The 19627-nt window shown below is 46.7% G+C and overlaps 1 protein-coding gene across 2 annotated transcripts in view; it reads right to left on the reverse strand.

Annotated features, from left to right (window-relative positions):
* Positions 1–19627, reverse strand: part of VAV1 (vav guanine nucleotide exchange factor 1) — a 49871-nt gene that overhangs the window by 25096 nt on the left and 5148 nt on the right. The gene's annotated exons all lie outside the window — the stretch shown is intronic.

Here is a 19627-nt window from a genome sequence, read left to right on the forward strand (position 1 = left end):
TTTTTCTCAGCCCAGAAGGAAACTCTGTCACGCAGAGTCTCTGTCATTAAGCAGTCACCTGCCATTTCCACTCTCATCCTTCTCCCTGGCAACCACTGTCAGCTTCCTGTCCCTATCATTTACTATATCCATAACTGATAAATGGATAAACAAAATGAAGTATATCCATTAAATTATTAAGCCAAAAGAAGGAGCAAAGTACTGATACATGCTACAAAGTAGATAAACCTCAAAAATGTGATGCTCAGTGAAAGAAGGCAGGTACAAAAGGTCACATACTGTATGTTTCCATTTATAGGAAACACGTCTGAACTTTTCAATTTCATGAGCCAACATATACCTTTCTTGTTTAAATCAGTTTGGGTTGGGTTGTAGTGACTTGCAACCACAAGATGTTACCCAATGCAGCAGTCAGATATACAGGATATCACTCTGGGTTTGGGGTATTTGGCTCTGTTATAAACAAGCCCTCACATCCTTGCATTTGCCTGATAACTCATCCAAGTGTCCATATGGGCTCAGCTCTCTCTAAGGTCTCTAGATCCTACAGAATCCTAACCAGCCTTGCTTGACCACAGTTTTATCTCATAGCTTTGCATGAGCACCAGCCATGTACCCAATTCCTGGCACTCTCTCTAAATATATTACAGATATATATATATATATATATATATATATATATATATATATATATCTGTGTGTGTGATGAGCACACCTAAAATCTACTCTCTTAGTATATTTCCAGTGTTCAATACAGTATTATCATTTTTCTTTTGAGAGAGAGTGTGTGTGAGAACATGTGCGTGGGAGTGGGAGTGGGGTGGGGGGGGCAGAGGGAGAAGGAGAAAAAGAACCTTAAGCAGACTCCACACTCAGCACAGAGCCCTACTTGGGGCTCCATCTCAAGACCCTGAGATCACAACCTGAGCCATAATCAAGAGTCAGACACTTAACCGACTGAGCCACCCAGGTGCCCCTCAATACAGTAGCTACATCATGCCTGCACATTGGATCCCTAAACAGATTCATCCTACCTAACTGCACTATTGTACCCTTTGACCAACATTTCCCCATTTTCCTCATCCACTCAGTCCCTGCTAAGCTTCTACTCTCTGCTTCTACGAATTTGACCTTCTTTCTCTCTCTCTTCCTCCTTCCATATCCCTCCCTCCCCCCTCAAATCTTCCCCCTTCTCTCTCCTTACTCCCTCCCCCCCCATATATAATGGAATCCTTGCAATAATGCTACAAGTACTATTATATCCTCACTTTATAGATAAGAAAACTGAGGCAAGGACAGCCAGCCAGGATGCAACCCCAGGCAGCATGACTGCAATCCTGTACAAAGGACCCAGGCTGCTGTGCCTGAAAGTTTTTTAACGTTTGCCCATGCAGTAGCAACATATATGAATCAAATCAATACACACTATTCATTGTACCCGTGTTTATCTCACACCTCCATCTTCAGACTGTATCGTCTTCTCATTTATTGCTGCATTCACAGTATACCTAACCCACTCTCTACAGAACATGAATGTTAAATAAACGCTAACTTAAATAAATGTCTTTAAGAAGAGAATTTTACATCCTCCGATTGAAAGAAAACTAAGATCATTTGCTATAAAAAGAAGACAGTGTAAAATAAATATGATGTAAACAGTGTTAGTAAATTCCAGCTGGATTCCATTGTCTGTCCAAGGCTCATTCTGTCTCTGTCAAAGAGAGATTAGTAATAATTAGAGGTGCTTAAAAAACAGAGTAGCAATTCAACATTCATTTGTGATAAAGAAAGAGAGAAAAAAAAGACTCTTGGCAAAGTAAGAATGGAAAGGAATTTCTGTAACCTGATAAAGAGAGCATCTTCAAAAAAAAATCTTAAACCTTTGTTTTAATAAAAAGTAGAACATTATATTTAATGGGGAAATGGTGAAACGATTCCCTGCATTTGAAATCAGAACTAAAGTAGGGTGTCCCCATTACCATTTCTAGTCAACACTGCATTGAAGATCTTAGCCTACACTGCAAGACAAAACAGGGAAACAAAAAGAAGGAAAGAAGGAAGGAAGGAAGGAAGGAAGGAAGGAAGGAAGGAAGGAAGGAAGGAAGGAAGGAAGGAAGGAAGGAAAGAAGGAAGGGAGGGAAGGAGGGAGGAAGGGAGGAAGGAGGGGAGGGAAGGAGGGAGGAAGGGAAGAAGGGAGGAAGGGAGGAAGGGAGGAAAGGAAGAAAGGAGGAAAGGAGGGAGGAAGAAATTAGGCATATGCAGAAGATACCATTGTCAACATGAAAAGCTCAGAAGAATATACAGATAAATAACCAGAATCAATACGGTAATTTCACAATGTTAGTCAATACACAATCAATATACAAAGTTTACTGCGTGTTGGTGCATTAGCAACAATCAACCAGAAAATGTAATTTTCTTAAAAAGATAATATTTAAGAAATCCTAGAATAAGCAAAACTAATCTACGGTGACAGAAATCAGATCAGTGGTTGCTTCTGGGGTGGGGAGGGTGGTGGAGATTGACTCAGAAAGGCCACAAGTGATGGAAATGTTCTGTGTCTTGATAAGGGTGTGGGTTGCACAAGTCTACACATATGCTAGAACGGATTGAGCAGTAAACTGAAGAATGGAGCATTTCACCGCATGAAAATTGGACTTCCATTTAAAAGGATACCATTTACCATAGCCTTAAAAATGTAAAACAAACATACAAAAAAGCTAGTGATACATAACAAATCTAACAAAAAGAAGTGAAAAATGTTTTATAGAGAAAATTATGGGGTGCCTGGGTGGCTCAGTGATTGTGTGTCTGCCTTTGGCTCAGGTCATAATCCTGGGGTCCTGGGATCAAGTCCCACACCAGGCTCCTTGTGGGAAGCCTACTTCCCCCTCTGCCTGTGTCTCTGCCTCTCCCTGTGTGTCTCTTGTGAATAAATAAAATCTTTTTTTTTTAATTTTTAAAAAGAAAATTATAAAATTTTATTTGAAAAATATGAAAGATCTAAACAAATAGAGTGTAATACATGTTAATTCCTGTCTAGAAAGACTCAATATTTTAATCTCAACTAAAATCTCGAAATGGACTTTCGTTGAACGTGGCACATGGATCCTACAATTTATATGGAAAAGAACAGAGCCACAAATAGCCAAGACAATTCTATAAGGGAAAAGTAAGCCAGGAGTACTCTCATCAAAACTTATCATAAATCTACAGTAATTAAGACAATGTAATTATAGCAGTTAGCCTCCAAGATGGCCCCCAGTGGTCCACAGATCCCAGTACTTGTGCCCTATTTGTAGTTGTCTCTCTCACTGAACCAAGATTAGCCCTGTGTGACTGACTAATAGAGTATGGTAGAAATAACAACACATGGCTTTTCAAGTCTGGGTAATAAAAGGCATTGTAGCCTCCACTTTGGCCTCTTGGATCACTAACCGGCCACTGTGTTGTGAGACCACTCAGTCAGAGCTATGGGGGTGGGGTCCAAGTGGAGAGGAACTGGGGTTCCATGTGGCTGAACCACCGGATCCTCCAGCCACAGTTGAGCCTTCGGATGACTACAGCCCTGACTACATCTGACTGCAACCTCACAAGAAACCCCAGCTGAGCCATTTCATCATCTCTGATCCAAATAATTCATAAGCACAACAAATGCTCAATAAAGGAATATTTTGGGGATAATTTGTTATTTAGCACTGGTTAAGAAATATAGAGATAGGGATCCCTGGGTGGTGCAGCAGTTTAGCGCCTGCCTTTGGCCCAGGGCGTGATCCTAGAGACCCGGGATCGAATCCCACATCAGGCTCCCAGTGCATGGAGCTTGCTTCTTCCTCTGCCTGTGTCTCTGCTTCTCTCTCTCTCTGTGTGACTATCATAAATTAAAAAAAGAAAGAAATATAGGGATAAAGACAAACCACAATGGAAGAGCCAGAAATAAATCACACGTGTATGAAAAATGTCTTTTACAACTGAGCAGCTGTTACAGACGTAGGGTAAAAAAGAGGTACTATTTTATAATTGTGGGTGGTTCTGGGGATCCCTGGGTGGCTCAGTGGTTTAGCGCCTGCCTTTGGCCCAGGGCACAATCCTGGGGTCCCGGGATCGAGTCCCGCGACGGGCTCCCAGCGTGGGGCCTGCTTCTCCCTCCTCCTGTGTCTCTGTCTCTCTCTCTCTCTCAATATGTCTATCATAAATAAATAAATAAATCTTAAAAAAATTGTGGGTGGTTCTACTGGTTATCCATAAAGGCAAAAAACAAACAAACAAACAAACCCAAACAATAAATCAAATTCCTTCCTCATATCCTACTCATAACAAATCCCAGATGGTGTTAAAGACCTAACTGGTAAAAGCAAGGCTTTGAGAAGACAATTGAAGAGACTCTCTGGATGATCTCAGGATTATGAGTGATTCTGGAACAACAAAAAGCCCAAATGATACACAAAATTTGATCAAACTAAAATAAAGGCCTATTCATCAGAAAGCATTAGGAAGAGAGTGACAAGATAGGCCACAAAGTGAAAATGGATATTTGCTACACATTTGCATTCAAAGTGTATCAAGAATTCTTAATGATTCAATAAGAATCAATAAGACAACAATTCAATCAGAAAAATTGGCAAGACGGGGATCCCTGGGTGGCTCAGCGGTTTGGCGTCTGCCTTCGGCCCAGGGCATGATCCTGGAGTCCCGGGATCGAGTCCCACATCCGGCTCCCTGCATGGAGCCTGCTTCTCCCTCTGCCTGTGTCTCTGCCTCTCTCTCTCTCTGAGTCTGTGTCTCTCATGAATAAATAAATAAATTTAAAAAAAAAAAGAAAAAAGAAAAATTGGCAAGACCTGAACGTGAGCTTCCCTGAAGAGGAATCACAAATGCCCCCAAACCCACAAGGGGACGGTCAACCTTGGTAGTCATCCAAGCGATGCTAATTAAAACCACAAGATACTATTTCCCACCCCCCAGATATGCAAAGTTTTTATTACAGTCAGGCAAAGGGATGCCTGAGTGGCTCAGCGGTTGGGCGTCTGCCTCCGGCTCGGGGTGTTATACTGATACCGGGATCCGGGATCCAGTCCCGTGTCAGGCTCCCTGCGGGGGCCTGCCTCTCCCTCTGCCTGTGTGTCTCATGAATAAATAAATAAACCTTAAAAAAAAATAAAGTCAGGCAAATATCCACTAGAAGCAGCATCTGCTTCCCCACCTTTTGTGTCTGGTGAACCAGTGGAAGTAACACTGTGTGAATTGGAAGTTTAGGCTTCCAGAGGCTTTGCAGCCTCTGCTCTTGCTTTCTTGGAACACTGTTGCCAACCTGAAGAGCTCAGTCTAACCTTTGGAGGGTGAGAGACTGTGCGGAGTGGAGACAAACAGGCTAGAGGGAGGTGAGAAAACACCTGGCCAGCCCCTTTGGGGGTGCGTGGTATCTTCATCCATCCTATCTGGAGGCTGTACTCCTTCCTTCCTTCCTTCCTTCCTTCCTTCCTTCCTTCCTTCCTTCCTTCCTTCCTTCCTTCCTTCCTTCCTTCCTTCCTTCCTTTCTTCCTTCCCTTCTTCCCTCCTTCCCTCCCTCCTCCCCTCCCCTCCTCCACCCTCCCTCCCTTCCTTCTTTCCTTTTATAGTAGATTTTATATTTTTAGATCAGTTTTAGGTCCACAGAAAAACTGAATGCAAGGTAGAGAGACCATACACCTCCCTACCCCCTAAGCATGCACAGCCTCCCCTACTATCAACCTCTCCCATCAGAGAGGATATGTTTGTTATAATCAATGAACCTATGCTGACACGTCATCACCCAAAGTCCACACTTGACATCAGGGTTCACTCCTGATATACATTCTGTGGGTTTGGACAAATACATAATGACACGTACCCACGATTATAGTAAGATACAGAGTAGTTTCACCGCCTGCAACATCCTCTGTGCTCTGTTTATCTGTCCCTCCCACCCCACCCCAACCCCACCTCAACCCTGCCCATCCCCTGGCAACCACTATCTCCATAAATCCCTTGTCTGGATGTCCCACAGTGTCCTTATCCATCACCTAGAAGAATATCTCAGTTACATCTATGTTCTGGCAAAGATGCAGAAAGCTGCCATAAACACAGGTTTCTATCTGGACCTGAGTTCTCAGCCCCTTTGGGTAAATATATTTTCTTTTTTAATTAGACATTATAGTCACATTTCCAAGTCCTGTGCACTGTCTCTGACCTCATTCTCCCTTTTCCCTCCTCACTGGCTGCCCCTCTCTGCAAGTGGATGTGGACCATTCCCGTCCATGTCCTCATTCTCTCTCCACACGTGCACCCCTCAACAGCAGGTAGCATGCTTCTGTACTGTCTGGTGCCCCTGCCTTTCTGTCCCACAGCCCACCCTCCCTCTCTCACTACAGCCCCATTTCCCCAAAGCTGTCTCTGAAGAGTCACTCAGTGAACCAGCGCTGCCTGTGCAAGCCAGCCCCCACCCTCCAGGCACCAGCCCTTCCAAAGAGGCACCATTTATTGAGAGCATAGCCTCTTCCAAGCCTGAGATGAAGAGTTTGATGTGCACAGGTTTGTTCAATCCTCCCGACAACGTTGCTACCGAGATCCAGGAGGCACGCTCTGACAACATCTGCCCTGCTGGTGGTTCAAACCCCAAACCTTGGATCACATTGGCTCCTCTGTTTCTCTCTCATCCACTCCCAACCCATCAACAAATCCTATTGGTTCCACCTTCCCAATACAGCTAGAATCCTGCCCCCTTCTCTGCACCTGCCTGGTCCAAGCCACCATTATCGCTTCCTTGCCTTACTGCAACGGCCTTCTCATCAGACAGCTTGCTTCTGCCCCTGGACCCATATCATTTATTTTCAACATGGCAGCCAGAGAAATATTGTCAAAACCTTCCCAAGACTTCCATCCTATCCAGATGCAAACCACAAGGACCCACATAACCTGCCTCATCCCCTCCCTACCTTCTCCTCCTCCTGTTCTCCTAGCTCTTTCTGCTCCAGCCATACAGGCCTTGTCACTATTCCTCCAACCTGCCAGGCATGCTGTGCCCCAGGGCCTTTGCACGGGCCATTCCCTTCTGCTCAGAATGTCCATCCCCAATTAACCTGGCACCTCCCTTCCTTATCTCTTTCAGGCCTTTGACAAAAACAACACTTCTCAGTGAGACCTTCCCAGTCACTCTACTTAAAACTGCACCACACATGCAACATGCGCACTCCCAGCACTCCCCATCCTTCCCTCTGCTTCGTGTTTTTTCCATAGAGCTTATTGTCTGGAGCACTGTATATTTCTCTTATTTAGTTTATTACTGTCTGTCTGTCTTCCCTTACATGCTGGCACATCAGCTCCACAAGAAGAGGATTCTCAGTGTCGTCTGCTCACTGCTATGGTCTCAACACCTGGTACAATGCCTGACACCCAATAGTTGTTCAGTAAAAGTTGGTGAATAAATGAATCCACATTTGACAAATGAGACAACTGAGCCTCGGTGGGGATATATCACTTGCCCAAGGCCACAAAGGAAGGAGTGAAGAGCCAGATACAAGTTTTCTGGACCCAGAGGCCATGCTTCTAACCACTGCACCACCCTACCTCTTTGAACCACACCAGGCTGCCTCCTGGTGCCACATAGGATGTTTGACACGTGACAGGAACCACATGTAACACTCTCCTGCCCAGCAGCCTTTGCAGCATTGTAGGCTGACTCCAGTCAGGGCTTGCAAGTCACCAGGAGCAATAGAACAGTTGGCCTCATCTGGCCTGAGGGAGGAAGTTCCCTCCTGACCTCAGGGAGATCAGCTGAGCCTTGAGATTTCTTCCCCCCAGTCATGTGACATCTCAAGGGGGGAAAAGAGGTGTGACTCATCAGCCCTCCAGGCTGGGGTAGGGCCCACTGAAAAAAGGGGCTCCCTCAGACAGCCAGAGTGACTGAGGTGAGACCACCAGAAGGACTTCCCGGTAGCCCAAAGCGTAGGAGAGGTGGCAAAGGACAGGAGGCCTTTTAACCAAAAGTGGGAGGGGCGTGTGAGAACATTTCCTTCATGTTGGTGAGGCGAGCCCCTCAGCCTCCCTCCTCCTTCCACCAGAATATCAAAAAGTTGGGCTGGCATCTTGCCCATATGCAAATCGGCACCCAGACACTTCCCCTTTGCCGGCTGGTCCCCCTTCGGCACACCCCTTGGCCCAAGACAAAGAAAGAGCCAGAAAGGTTGGTTAGTTTGCCACCCTCCTTTAGGGAACCAGCGTGCAGGGACAGAGACCCACTGGGCGGCTGGGGGCAGGGAGCAGCAGAGAGGGACCCACAGCAGAGCACCACTGCGGCAACCAGCTCCCCTACCCCCACCCTGGCCCAGGGAGCCACCGGAAACAGGAAATGCCTGTTACCCGGGCTTGCTCAGGGAGACAGAGAAGGGGGGCCTCTGCGTTCAGCCCTGAAGCCCCTTAATCTTGGGACTGCAAGACTTCATCTTGCAGACCAGAGAGGGTGGGCGTGCTGTGCACCCTCTTCGAAGCCTGGAAGCAGGGGTACAGAGTATCAACTCCTCATCCGGGCCTTCAAAACCTTCCCCATGCTAGCCTGTCTCTCTTTCGTCTCCTCCCCTCTCACCCCAACACACACTCAACATCTCCGTCTCAGTCAAGGGGGTCAGACAGACATGGTCTGACTCCCGGCCCAGCTGCCACGAGCTGAGGGACCTTGGATGGGTTACTGCACCATCTGGGGCACTCACTTCCCCGTCTACACTCTGGGAATGAAAATACCGACCGAATCCCCACTCTAGCACCAGGCCCACCAGGCAGCATCGTACATTCATTCAACAAGCACGGATTGAGTGGCACAGTGTGCCAAGCCCCGGGACCCAGGGGTGGCCAAGACAGACAAAACCCGCACAGAGCTTACAGTCTAGTGGGGAGACGGACACTGAGCAGATAGCGGCATGAATAAGCCATTGGTTACAACGGCGGTGGGTGGGTGAGCGTGGGAAACAGCACAGAGAGCCCTGGGAAGGGCGTCTGATGAAGCCAAGGACTAAGGGATGGTAAAGCAAGAGGAGGAGTGCTCCCAGCACCCCTCATGCACCGCTGGCTGGGATGTCAAATGGTGTGACCAAGTAGGAAGAATGGTTTGGCAGTTTCTTCAAAGGGTAGGCATGCACCTACCACACAATGTATTTCACTCGCGGGCATTCACACAGAGAAATGAAAGCAAGCGTCCCCATAAAGCCGAGTGTTCACAGCAGCCACATCTGTGACAGCCAAAACGTGGCAACAGCCCAGGTGTCCCTCAACAGGAGAAGGGATGAGCAAGCTGTGGGACATCCGTATGCTCGAATACTACTCAGGAATGAGGTGTGAAGGGCTGATAGACACGGCACTACGATAAATCGCAAAAGAGTGAAAGAAGCAGACTGAGAGGGTACATAGCCTATGAGCAGACGGAACAGCATGACAGAGAGCTCTCCTCTGGCCTCCACCCCTTCTTTGATTCAACAAATATTTATTGAGCATCGACTATGCCCCCAGGTACCTATCCAAGTGCTGGGGGTACAGCTGTGAACAAAAGCGCTCTCCCTGCTGGCGTGAGGCTGACCCTCTGGTAGAAGGAGACGCACAACCAAAGTGTTACATGAATATGTATGTACGAGGTGGTGAGTGTTGAGGGAGAAAAAGAAGTGGGATAAAGAGATGGGCTGTGCTAGGACGGGAGCTTCACTGAGAATGTGACATTGGAGTAAAGGCTTGAAGGATAGAATGATCCAGGTGGGTGCCTTGGAGGAAAAGCAGTCCAGGCAGAGGCAACAGCCAGGGCAAAGGCCCTGAGGCAGGACACTGCCCGGTGTGTTGGGAAAAGAGGTGGGAGGCCAGTGTGACTGGAGCAAAGTGAGAAAGAAGGAGTGGGAGGGAGCGAACCAAGAGTAGTATCGGATGCTGATTTACCAAAACTGAACAACAAAACTGTGTAATCAGGGGCGCCTGGGTGGCTCAGTCATTTAGGTGCCTGACTCTTGATTTCGGCTTAGGCCATGACCTCAGGGTTCTGAGATCGAGCCCCACCTCAGGCTCCAAGCTGGGTGTGGAGCCTGCTTAAGAGGCTCTCTCTCTCTCTCTCTCTCTCTCAAAAATTTTTTAAAAACTGGGTAATCAGGGATCCCTGCGTGGCTCAGCAGTTTGGCACCTGCCTTCAGCCCAGGACGTGATCCTGGAGTCCCAGGATCGAGTCCCGCGTCGGGCTCCCTGCATGGAGCCTGCTTCTCCCTCTGCCTGTGTCTCTGCCTCTCTCTCTCCTGTCCCATGAATAAATAAATAAAATCTTAAAAAAAAAAAAAAACTGTGTAATCAAAATGGGGTAGGTGGTTGTCACCAGAGCATCCCCACCCTTTGGCCATGTCTCAGAGTCTCTGAGAGGGAAGCACAAACAGTTGATGCCCTTCCCCCAATTCCCCTGGTCCCACACTCCACTGCAGATCACGCTGAAGGGGACAGCCCCACATCTTTTGGGGTGCTGGATGCTGCATCCATGTGGGGATCATTCTAAGTCCCCAGGGCAGACAGACACAAGACAGACACCGCAAGATGGATTTCTGGGAACACATCGTCCATTGAGAAGCCATGAAGTTGCTGCAGGGTTCCAGGACTAGAGGTGACTTGGAGGGAGCCAGGGACACAGTTATTGCGGCAGATCTCTGATGGGTTATCTGGAGGAAGGCTGATGAGCTGTGGGCTGGTGGAGAGTCCTAAGAAAGGAGATCTGGATTTGATCTAAGATTGAACTCCAAAACCACCAGAGCCGTTAGAGCTAAAGAGGACCCTGCCTCGGGAAATGAAACCATTTTATTTCACCCAATCTCGGGCAAACAGCAGGTAACAGCAGCTCCCACTGAGATAACACCGAGCTCAACGAGGCAGTTACTATGAGGACCGTGGTCGGCTTGCTCTCAGATCCATTCCCCGCCTGCCCTCTGCCCTTTGCGCCAAAGATAAGGGAACTACATTTCCCAGGCTCCTTTGCACCCTGGCTTCCAGGTAGGCTCAGCCAATGGGATACCCTGGCAGGAGGCCAGAGGGCGGGAGGAAGAGAAACCAGGGTATTTCTCCTTCTCTTGCTCTGCTTCTTCAGCAGCTAATATATCTTCCTCCTGGTCTCCACTCCCTGATGGCGGTCCTTGCACAAGGTTCTGGCTCCCCTGAATGGCTCCAGCCTCTGGACCCTGGTCACATCATCTCTTCTACTGTTTCTCTGGCCAGGTGGCCACTCTCCAGGTTACTAACCTCAGAATTCCCTGTCCTCTCAGCTCCCCCATCACCCACTAGCCATTCCCTGAATTAAATCTTCTCTGTCTGAAAGATCTAAGATGATTTCTGCTTTCTTGGCTAAACCCTGACTGAGAAAACCAGAAATTTGAATCCAAGTCTACCTCCATAACCACCTAAAAGGTTCATATGCTCCCCCCCACCCCGCCCCCTGAAGAGGCAACATTCATATTGTGCTTATGGTCACAGGCTTGGGGGGCTCAAATCCCAACGTAGCTACTTGTTCACTTAGACAACTCACTTAAACTTTCCATGTTTCCATTTCCTCATCTCTGAGACTAGGATAGTAACGAAGAACAGATTGTGCTTTCCAAAGATGGCCATCAACATAGCACCCAACCAGCATGCTCTTCTGCAGGGGGACTCGTCACACCACCATCAGGAGGTGGAGTCTGATTCCCCTGCCCTTGAATCCAGGCTGGTCTTAGAGAATCAGAGCAAAGTGACACCACGTGGTCTCCAAGTAGGTCAGAAGCAAACTTGCAACCTCCACCTTGAGAAACACTTGGTCTCTCCACACTCCTTCTCAAAACCCAGTCACCATGTTGTAAAGAAGCCCGAGCCACGTGGAGAGGCCACAGGACACTCTTCTAGTCAACAGCCCGAGCTGAGCTCAGCTGTGAGTCACCCCATCCCAGATTTCCAGCGTGCGGGTGAGGGATCCTCCAGCTGACTCCAGCCCTCAGATATTCAAGGCATTTCATCGTGAGGCTGACAAACCATCATCTCCACACTCCATTTGAATTCCTGACTCACAGACTCTGAAAATTCTGAAATAGTTGTCGTCTTACATCTTTAAGTTTGGGGTGGTTTGACTCACAGAAGAAATAACCTGAACATCATGGCACCTACTCCATGGATTTGTTGTGAAAATCAAATGAGTTATAAGTGTTACCTACTTGGAACAACACTTGCACATATAAAAAAAAATAAAAAATAAAATTAAATAAAATTAAATAAATAAATAAATAAATAAAAATAAATTTAAAAAATTAAAAAAAAACCACTTGCACATAGTAAGGGCTGCATAAATGGGACTGGTTTCTATTGTTATTTATTACACTTTCTGATACTATTTCCATCCATTTCAATAAAACTATTCTTTTCAAAGTACTGACACCTCACTGTGGATACACTTTCTTTTTCTGGCCTCTGGCTTTCCTCCTAAGTCACTGTTTGTCTTCTGACCCCTCAGCTTCTTCTTCTTCCTCTCCCCAACCTCTCCATGCTGCTGCACCCTCAGGCGCTGACCCCTTTTCTTCTCTCTCTTCTTCCCCCACCAGGGATCTCATCCACCCCTGTGAGTTTGCTTACCAATCACTACTAGGTACTACTTGCAGCATGTGACAATTTTATAACCATGAGCTCATTTAATTCCTGTAACAGACCTATAAGGCAGGGACTATTCTGATCCACATTTAAAAGGTGAGGAGACTGAGTCACGGAGAGATTCAGTAACTCATCCAAGATTCAACAGTCAAGAGTGGAACCCAGACCCCCATGTAACTAGAGTCATTGTCCCTCAAACAGGGTTTCTCAGCCTCAGCACAACTGATATTTCGGTGGCTGTCCTGGGATTATAGGACATCAGGATATCCACAGCACCCCTGGTCTCTACCACAGGATGCCAGGAGCACACCACTCCCTCCAGTAGTGACAACCAAAAATATCTCCAGGCATCCCCCTCAGATGTGCTCTGGGTGGGGGGGGGGCAGTGCTCCCCGTGCCCCTGGTTGAGAACCACTGCACTAACACTTATGCTGTGCTGCCTTCCATCTCCAAGGTAACTGAGCCCCATCAGAACTCCCCAAATCTTGACTCTCCCCAGCCTTCTCATCTTAGCAAATAAGGCCCCCATTCACACAGGTTCCTAAACTACAAACTTAGACATCATCTCACCTCCTTTCATTCACTCTCACCCTTCCCCCTTCTGGTCTGTCAGGATGTCCAACCAGCACAACCACTGAAATGTGAGCCCATCCATAGTCCAGCCACCATCGCATCCCGGTGGGACACCACCAATCCCCTCCACCCAGGTCCCCCCTCTGCCATTTCAATCACCCTAACAGTCTGGTCCCAACAGAGCAGCTTGAGGAACCTCTTTAACCTGCCAACCTGTTTAAACCCTCCAAGAACTTCTCATCACATTTAATTGTGCACATATAGGCACAGCCACTCTAGTGAAGTGCCTTCCTCCCAACCTCAGTCCCAGCACTCTCTCTTCACCATTCACCTTCATTTAGACCCTCCTCCCCACAGGGCCTTTGCATGACATTTGCCCTCCTCGCCCCATTCTTCCCAGAGCTAGCTCTTCATCCTTCAGCTTTCAGCTTTCCTTGGCCACCCTCCAGACCACGCTTTCCTCTTCTCCATCTTGACCCCTGGCTTATTTTGTCTGCAGCATTTATTGTAATATTTTGTTGATTTGCTTTTTTACTATCTATAGTAGGTTGAACGGTGGGTCCCCAAAAGATATAACTATACCAGATCCCTGGAACCTCCCTGTCAATGTGACCTTATTTGAAAATAATAATAATAATAATAATAAAAGGACTTTGCAAGATGTAATTAAGTTAAGGATCTGCAGATCACAGTATCATCCTGGATTACCAGAGTGGGCCCTAAACTCACCAACAAGCGTCCTTACATGAGACACACAGAGGAGACAACCTGGTGAAGACAGGGTGGCACAGCCAGGAGCCAAGAAATGCCTGGAGCCACCAGAAGCTGGAAGAAGCCAGGAATGGATTCTCCATGAGAGCCTCCAGGAGCTTGACCCTGCCCACACCTTTGATTTCAGACCTCTAACTTCCAGAATCAAGAAATGATATGTTTCTGTTATTTTAAGTCACCCAGTGTGTGGTCCTCTGCTAGGGCAGCCACAGGAAACCAGTACACTGCCCCTCTCCCCCACAAGGCCATGAACTCAGGAGATCAGAGAATGTATCTTCTGTGTTCTTTCCCAAAACTCCAGCAATCAGCACAGCTCCTATTGCTGATAATAGAATAGATGATTATTCTAACTCAAAGAAGCTCTGGATCTCTTCTTCACCGTCCCCAGACAGAAATTGTTCACACACATCTTCTTGGACTTTTCTCAAGATAGGAAGCTTGCTCCCTCCAAAACCAAGTTTCTGAGATGGGGGTGGGGGGTGAGGGTGGGGGGATAAGGGGATTCCACGTCCCAGGGACCATTTGGCAACGTCTGCAGACATTTTGCTGTCCCAGCTCAAGGGAAGAGGGTGCTACTGGTATCAAGTGGGTGGAGGTCAGGGATGCCACCAAACATCCTACAATGCATGGGGCAGCCCCTAGAAGAGAGAAAGACGAGACTCCAGCTGACAGCAGGATGGTGAGAAGCTGTGCACTGAAGTTCATACTGCCAGTATATGCATGGACTGCCTCCTGACATCTATTCCTGCTTCTGCTAGCAGCCCCTCAGTGTCCCCTGGGGAACCACCCCTCCTCCTCCTTCCCCTCTAGCTCTTTTCGGTGGGGTCAGCTCCTCCCCAACTCCAGGAATAGGTATATAACCTCAGCCTGGCCAATCAGAACATCATAATCTACTCACCACAATTGGTTGTGACTCTCCTCCCCATACACATACACAAAGAAATCATATCCAGTGAGGCATAGATTTGGGCTTGAGCAGCCATTTTTCATTATACACAAAAATGTGGGCATCTGAATTTGGAGCAGTCAGGCACCATGCCTGCCACCATGAGGGGAAAGGATGACTGAGAATGAGGGAAAACACTGAAAACACAGCAGAGTTAAGAGACGGGTAGGCGTGATCCTGAGATAGAGCCCCTGGATCCAGCTGGACCTGAACACATTTTCTCCCAAGCTTTTCAGTTATGTGAGCTAATAAATATTATTTTTTACTAAGCCAGTTTCAGTTGGGTTTTCTGTCACAAGGTCTAAAACTCTTGGTTAAAATTTCTGCAGACGGAGCTCAGAATTTCCTCAAACTTCAAACTTCTCCAACTGAACATCCCTTATTTCTTCCCCCCAAGGGACCTGACTCCCAAGTTCCTCCTAAAGCAGAGGACTCAGAACACCATCCCTGCTATCAGAGGGGGACAGTTCATCTCTACAATATGGTGAGATCTCTAGAAGCTCAGCTGTGCCCATCCAACACACCCTCGGGTGCTGCCCACTTCCTGGAACTATAAATGTTAACAAAGGAGACAAACAGAACCTCTTTTGGCTCTTCAATATGTCCCAACCTCCTACACTCAATTGGCATCTCACCTCCTCCAGGAGGCTTACCCTGATTGCTTCCCTCCTCTCCGTTCCCACAATACCCCGGGCTCCACCCACCCATCACAGACTCTCAGGTAACTGCCTATTTCCTCATCTGTTTCCATGAGCTACATGAGGGCCTGTGTGTCGTTCATCATGGAATTCTCCATCATCTTGTGCATGGCCTAATACAAGTAAATATCCATGATGCGGGTGATATCCTCATTATTATTATTATTACCAGAAGCATCATCACCGTTTTCCCTATTTTACAGGTGAGAAAACCAAAGGCAGGAGAGGCCTGGACACTTGCCCAAAGTCACATAACTAGGAACCAGTAGACGCAGGATTGATCTCAAGCAATCCATACTTAACCACTGCTAACCAACCACCACTAACCAATAATAAGCAAGCACTCAACAAACACCCACTAAATCAGGGATCAATTGGTAAACTCCTTCTGTAAAGAGACAGACAACAAACTTTTTTTGTCTTCGCAGGTCATAGCGCCTTTGTCATGATTATTCATGAAATGGAAGCAGCCACAGACAATGTCAACAAATGAGTGTGACAGGGTATATCCATTAAATTGTATGTACGAAAGAAGGCATCAGTTATGGTTTGCTGTTCCAGTATTAAAGGAAGGATGAAAAGTGTTTCCTGGGTGGCTTAGTCAGTTAAACATCTGCCTTGAGCTCAGGTCATGATCTCAGGGTCCTGGGATCAAGCCCCACATTGGGCTCCTTGCTCAGTGGGAAACCTGCTTCTCCCTCTCTCACTCCCCCTGCTTGTGCGCTCTCTCTCTCCCCATCAAATAAACAAATAAAATAAAATAAAATAAAATAAATAAAATATTTTTAAAATAAAAATTAAAAAATAAAGGAAGGACAAATAAATGAATAAAGTGAATATTTGATAAATATTTACTGAGCACCTACTATGTGCCAGGTGCTGTTCTAGGCACAAGGGACACAGCTATGAACCAAACAGGCAAAAGCCTTGCCTGACATTCCAGTGGAAGAAGCTGATAATAAGCAAAGAAGTAAAAAAAAAACTATGTAGGTCAGAGGGTTGTAAGTGCTATGGTGAAAAATAATATAAGAAAAAGATGTGATAGTACAGAGGGGTGGGGAACAGGGGTAGGGGGTAGGTAGGGAGTGCAATCTTAGGTGTGGAAACCAGGGAAGCTCTCTGATAAGAAACCTGAAGGAGATAAGAGAACAATCACAGTGTATATCAGGGGGAAGACAGATCTGTGGAGAAAGAACAGATGTGATAAGGCCCTGAGGCTGCATTGGGCCTGGTGGGTTCTGGGAGCAGCGAGGAGGCTCTGTGTCTGCAGTAGAGTGAAGGAAGGCAACAGAGTGGGGGAGGAGAGGGCCAGGCGGTGGGCAGAGGCCAAATCATAGACTCTCATGGGCCAAGATGAGGACTATCTTTTGCCCCAAAGGCAATGGAAGGGTAACATTTCCCAGTACTAGGACCAAAAGGAGGTCAGTGAACAGAAAAAAAATAATAAAAATGGAATAAAAGAAGGTATAATACCAAATGTTGGCCCTCCCAGACTTCTGTCCTCATCGGCCATAGTAAACATGTTAAGATGAGGTCTTTGAACCAATCCAACCTACTTTGCTGAGATTTGCTCCCACCCCAGGGCCCCAGGGCCCCAGTCCCTAGCTTAACCCCCTCACCCCACCCCCACCCCGCCCATGGCTTTGGTTCAAGATCCTCATTCCCTATCCCATCATGGCTTCCTCCAAGCCAGCCCCTCCAGACTTGCATCTCTGAAGCCAGCTAGGCATCACTTTGCGGTTCTACAACATTCTCTTCTACGTCCACCCAACCCATTTCCTGTCCTCCCCGGCTCCCAACGAAACCAGCCTCAGCCTCTCCTGCAGTTGGATAGGACCATTGTGATGGAGTTATGGCCAATGAAACAAGAATGGAGGTGAAGGCACCACTTCTGGGCCTGGCCCATGAAAGCTTGCCATGGTTTCCCTCCTTACACTCTTCTTCCTCACCTTCTGGGATAGAGAGGAGTCCAAGGGCTTTAAGGAGAGGAGGACCATGGGATGGAAGGAGCCCAGGTCCTGAAGGGACTTTGTAAAGAAGAGCCACCCCCTTAACCCCCCAGTTGACCCAAACTAGATTGTGATGTGAGCAAGAAGTAAACCCTTACTGCTACTGAAATGTGCAGTTTGTTACAGCAGCTAACATTACACACCATGACGTACCACATCTAAGCCAACTTTGACTGAAATCAAATCAACAAAAAAGTTTCTCCCATTATTTTAGCATTTGCTGAATTTATCTATCTATCTATTTATTTATTTATTCTTAAAGATTTTATTTATTTATTAATGAGAGACACAGACTGAGAGAGAGAAGCAGAGACACAGGCAGAGGGAGAAGCAGGCTCCATGCAGGGAGCCCAATGCAGGACTGGAACCACGCCCTGGGCCTAAGGCAGGCACCAAACCGCTGAGCCACCCAGGGATCCCCAGCACTTGCTAAATTTAGCACATCAATCGCATCAGTAAGGAATTTAACTTAACCTATTACTTTTTAACCCACACACAACCCTGAGATAAAGGTGCTGTCCACATCCCCACTTTATAAATAAGACAACCAGGGCTCAAATAGGTTAAGTAATGTTTCTCTTCTTCAAGATCACAAAGGTAGTAAGTACCTGACTTGAAATTCAAGCCAGCCTCATATATAAAGAGTTCCTAAAAATCAATAAGAAAAAAAAATGACAGCAGTCCCAGAAGGAAAAAAAATAATGGGCAAATGATATGAACCAATATTACTTCACCAAGAGGAAACAGAAATAACTCTTAAACAAAAGAAAAGAGGTGGTTCAAACTCAGAATAAGAGAAATGTAAATTGAGCCATAATAAGCTCCATTTATCACCCATGAAGTTGGCAAGACTCCAAAATCTTAACAACAGAACAGTCTGTGGTAAGGTGATGAACAATAAGCACTCTCATGCTTTGTTAGTGGTAATGTAGTTGGAACAGCCCACATGGGAACAGGCCCTCATGGAGAACAATTTGGCCATACCTGCCCCAAACAAGAAGCTCACACCCTTTGAGCCAGCAAATCCTTCAGAGAGCTTATCCCATGGCGATACTTGCTCATGTGTATGGCAGCAATAATAAGATTCCTGGGTAGCCAGGGACTTTTCTAAGCTTTTTATAGTAATTCATTATCCCTCACAACAATGCTTAAAGGTAGGGATTTATTATCCCCATTTTACAGATGCAGATACTGAGGCACAGAGAGTTTAGGTAACACACCCAAGGTCACACAGTGGAGGAGACCAAAGATGACTCATGGACAAGGTGAATGGTTGCATTTAATGTGTCATAACAAAAGCCTGGCACAACTCAAGTGTCCATTGATAGAGGAGATGATAAAATAAGTGATCACGCCACTGAGCAATGAGATAGAGGCAGTTTTGGGTAACAGTGGACAGCAAGAACCCCAGGACCAGGCTGTCCAGGGTTCCAATCTCCAGCTCTGCCACTTTCAAGTTGGGTGGCCTGAGGCAAGTGAAAAATGAGGATCATATACCATCTACCACCAAGGGCATTATGAAGATTAAACAAGTTAATGTATAGAAAATGTTTACAGGAGCACCTGGGTGGCACAGCCAGTTAAGCGACGCATTCCTGTTTCGGCTCAGGTCTCTATCTTAGGGTTGTGAGATTGAGCCCCAAGTCGGGCTCAGCACTCAGCACAGAATCAGCTCGGGACTCTCTCTCCTTCTCCCTCTGCCCTCCCCCCCGCTTCGCTGGTGCTCCCTCTCACTCGCTTTCTCTAAAATAAAGAAATAAATCTAAAAAAAAAGAAAAAGAAAAAGAAAGAAAGAAAGAAAGAAAGAAAGAAAGAGAAAGAAAGAAAGAAAGAAAGAAAGAAAGAAAGAAAGAAAGAAAGAAAGAAAGAAAGAAAGGAAGAAAATATTTACAACAGGAACCCTCAAACATTTTCTACAAATGTCTGGACAGTTAACATCTTCAGCCCCGTAGGCCAGACGGTCTCTGTGGCAACTCCTCAACTCCTTGGTTTAGCTG

The sequence above is a fragment of the Canis aureus genome, chromosome 19 (genome assembly GCF_053574225.1).
Source record: "Canis aureus isolate CA01 chromosome 19, VMU_Caureus_v.1.0, whole genome shotgun sequence".
NCBI classification, from domain to species: Eukaryota; Metazoa; Chordata; class Mammalia; order Carnivora; family Canidae; genus Canis; species Canis aureus.